This window comes from Rhipicephalus sanguineus, chromosome 2 (genome assembly GCF_013339695.2).
Source record: "Rhipicephalus sanguineus isolate Rsan-2018 chromosome 2, BIME_Rsan_1.4, whole genome shotgun sequence".
In the NCBI taxonomy this organism is placed as follows: Eukaryota; Metazoa; Arthropoda; class Arachnida; order Ixodida; family Ixodidae; genus Rhipicephalus; species Rhipicephalus sanguineus.
The window spans coordinates 185639146-185643551 of NC_051177.1; positions in this window are offsets into that span (position 1 = coordinate 185639146).

The window sequence follows — 4406 nt, forward strand, 5'->3', positions numbered from 1 at the left end:
GCGGCGTGCGTCGTGATTCGATTCGGTGACGACACAGTTGCGTGACTCGCCTTTCGCGTCAGCGTGTGACGCCGCCTCGCCAGCTGTAGGGCCGCTTGCAAATTGACCAATGGTGTTTCTCCGTCGCCTGCTGCTTCGTGTGCACTGGCGTGTGCGCACTAATGAAACGGCTGCAATGGCGCCGCAGGAAGGCAACAACGTCGACAGGCGAATGTCGTGCAAGTGGGTGCTTTGGTGCAGAGGTACGCCAGCAGGAAGCGGAACGCCATCGCGCTTTCATGGCTCGAGTAACTAGCTCTGTCTCTCGCGTTCCTGAAGCGCTCTGTGGTAGTGCATGCGTAAGCACAGACGTAGGTTACCCTATTACAAGGGAACGCACACCTTGCCGTTCATCCCCTCAAATGACGACGCTTTAAAACACTCCATATGGAGTACAAGTGTTTATTGTGTTCATGTTGACCCCATATTTTATTTGCCGTATGCTGCGTCCAGGTGTATGTTAACTAATAGAGCTACCACAAAGGTTCAATCAAGATCATGGATGTTAGCCGTAGCGATGGAGATGTGCCACCAAAGGTCAACGTGGATGCGTCCCCATCAAGCGGTGCTACATCGGCAAAACACCAATGGACACTGTGAAAGCTCTCGTATATCAATGTACAAAAAAAAATTCAACTACTTCTGTGAGGACACGTTCAACTTTCGTGTTATACCGATTCCTATATGACGGGGAAATCAGTCATGTTTTTTTTCTCCCATCGGGATGTCGTGCGTGTCGCACGTGGCTTGATACAATTTTGGATTTTCCTTGATTCGGCAGCTGCCTACTATTCGGGAATCCCGTGTGCAAGTGCGATTCTCCACTGCTGACAGCGCAAGATGACTCGGAACTGTGGCACTCCACTAAACGGCGTGCGACGATTCATAATTCGTCATCACTCTCGCTACCTGTGTAACTGCCTTTCCCGCAGTAATGGCTACACGCTTGTAAATTATAATTCAGGTAAAATACGTTATAATGAATGCAGACAGCTTTCGTTGTAAATTAAGACACATTGCAGTCTTGCAACTAATATTCTGTTTTGATGAGAAGTTGGGCCCCAGGAACTTCAACTTTCGTCTGTGAACAAATTGGTGGAGTTGTACACATCAGTAATGCTGTTATCAGATACCACTTAGCGGTTGTTTATCAGCTACCAAAAACCACCTTAGCTAAAAGTCCGCAGTGTGCATATGTAGTACGCGCTGTTTCTGCAACCGTGTGTACATATTTGAAGCGGTGGCTAGGAATAACAAATAATCCAAACAAACGAAACCCAGCGTTTTTTGTAGGCATCCATTGCAGCTCTGTTGCTGCTAATGATGCTGCTGTAATTATGATAAATCGATTTTTATCATGTGTGCCGCACGTAAGTCATGCCTTCACGTGTTCTTTTTAGGGGCGAAGCTCCTTAAGGCGGCACCCGTTCGTCCCTCGTAGTCGTAGTCGTAGTGCGTAACCAGTCTTACGCTTTGACCTCCAAGGCGGTGCCGGTGGGAGATTTTTCTTGTGCGTTGTTGAACAATAAAAAATTCGCAGCGTTAGCTAAAAGCCGACTTCTTCTGTCTCTCATTCCCATTAGCAGCCATTCCTTACCTCCAAGAATGTGCCTGGTGAGATTTCTCCTGTGCGTGATTAAACAATAAAAATTTTGTTCAAAACGCCGTTGATTGATGAAATAAACGAACGAAAGACGCCGATGTTTTGTAAAAGCAAAACGAAAGAACGCCAGATGTTTCCAAAGCAAAACGAAAAGACCCAGCTGCTTAACGAAAGACGCCAGATGTTTTCTAAAGCAATGGTTTTCTAAACAATGAAAATTCACAGCGTACATGTAAAATTAAAGTGAGCTGCAAGTCGTCATAACTCACCGAACCTTTAGTAGAAACGCGCCCGATCTCACGTCGGTGATGATGTAGTGGGCAGAATTCACGGAAGATTCATGGTTTACCGATGAACCTCCGCAGCTCGCCACTCATCATCATTCACTTCCGTGGATATGCGTGATTTGTCTTTTTTGTTGCCAGAGCCCATCTGGGTGAGACACTAACCATGTGCAGTTTATCCAAGTACCCTACTGCATCTAGTGCGGAACAAATGCTTGAATAATAGCGGAGTCAGTGTGTCTCTAAATAAATGAAGAAAAAACTATTAAGATAATCTTCATTCTCAAGGAAAGTACGTGCGTAAGAGGTCGTAACCAACCATACTTGGCGATGAACCAATGCGAATCTGCTGAAGCAAGTAAAACTAATTTAATGCAATCGAAGGATTGATGAGCCTTTTCGCTTTTCTCGCCGCATTCAGTAAGCCGACGAAGAGAAAACGCTTCGTGTTCTTGGCGCACTTCTTGGAAAGAAGACAAGACAGGAGGACAAGGCTGTGTTTCCAATGGAGATAGATCAGTCAGCCGGATTGTTTATGCAGCTCTCACAGGCTGGCCGAAAGCTGCAAGGCCAACTTCCTCTCACGCGTGCATATGTCACCGCCTATAGGTGCGTATATATAGTAGTACGCTCTTCTTGTCGAAAAGAGAAACACTCTTGGTCTGCTCTGTGCCAGAATGTGTACAACGTTCATGAAAAGTTGCTGGCACCGGCTGGTGATCAGCAGAGTCACGTTAGGCTCGTCACGTAACTCAGCTTGAAGAGGACGGACGGCCTTCGTCGGCATGCCGGCTCAATTTCAAGAACACTTTCAGTCCCCCTGCTATATTATTAGGTGTACCGGTATGTCTACACCCACGATCCATTTCAGCTATACTTGGAAGTGACTTCCATTCAAACAGTGTGCAGCGTCTTCAATGCATGTGTGTGGCTACTGCTAAGAGCAAAGTCCCTAAAGCCTCAAGGCGCGTGCTTCCCATATGAATATAATGCCACGAGCATTCAATGCACGTCTTAGAGGGCATTGGTGCTATAAAAGGAATGAGACGTCAACGGCGTTTCTAGGCATTTTGGTGGTTCAACCGAACGATGAGCAAGCAGCTCCATTTGAATCAATTTGGTAGATACTCTGGACAATTGGCAATTTTTAGCTAGCACGTACTCTTTAGCCCTACAAATTTACGTCCTTTTTTCTTAACGCAGCCGAGATGAAGCACTGTTCCTCATCTCAAGAATATTTGCTCTCATGGTAATCAAAGCTGCAGTGGGCTTAGCTCAGATATCTAGTTCTTCAAGCTTCAGAATCAGAGCTACTTATTTTTTTTTTCGTTTTAGACAAGCAGGCGTCCCATTTATGCCGAGTTGCATTAGCATCTGTGTTCAACGTTCACTAGTTTCATAAAAAATATATAAATAGTATCATCATGTTTTGTTGTATAACAAATTAAGACCAGCGAATGAAAGCCGCTTAGGCCTTGCAGTGCTAGCTGTTACTGGTTAACACAACTTCATCATCCAAATCGGTCTTTTCGAAGGCATAGGCATTTAAAGATAAAAATACGCCACAAATAAGAGAACTTCGTCGCCAACCGCAAAGCTTAGAGTTTGTGGATGCAAATATTACGAAAACAACATGTTACCTAACGACACGGTAGCGCATTGGCTACAGGCCAGGCACGGCTCTTTTCACACGGGGTTCGTGGTTCTTCGCAACATGCACACACGTAATAGCCGGCAAACACGTGATCGAAGAGTCCAATCTGCGTGATTGCAGGAACAGAACGCAAGCTGAAACGTAAATTAGTCAGCCTTCCAAAAACTAGCTTCCCAAAAAATTCCGGCAGCCACAAGCCGAGTTCATTACGACGTGATGCAAATGTTTGTCGTATGGTTGGAAGAATGCTTCTCACGAATGCTGTGAATTTTCTGGAGTGAATACATCACCACATATGCAACGTGTGAGCACATCCATTGATCAATATTAAACGGGAACGAACAGCGCTAAAGACGGGCATGACCATGATTTGGGGACATATGCACGTACCGCCATCTCTCGTCAGTGACTGCGGTGGCCTGCATGCCGTAACTCAATGGGAAATAGGCGAAAAAAAATTCATCTGACGAAAAAAGTTGGTTGTCAAGAACGACTCCCGATTCTATACAGACTTATTTGAACATTCTGTTAAATTACAGTGCCGCACCACAAACCGCGTGCTTCCCGGAGTGTTTAAAATTTTACAATGGGGCCCCATGTGTTTTTAATGGGTGGTGTTCAATCGTCCTCCATTTGTACTGCAATTTTACCAAACGTTCCAGTAGGTCTCTACTGTATCAAACCCCGAGTCGTTTCTGACAGCTTGTTTTTTTTTCAAAAAATATGATTTTTTTCGCCCATTTCCCATTCAGTATGGCCGTACGCCGTTGCTACCGCGAAGAGATGGCGCCACGCAAAATGTCCCCAATCTGGGAATGAGGACTAT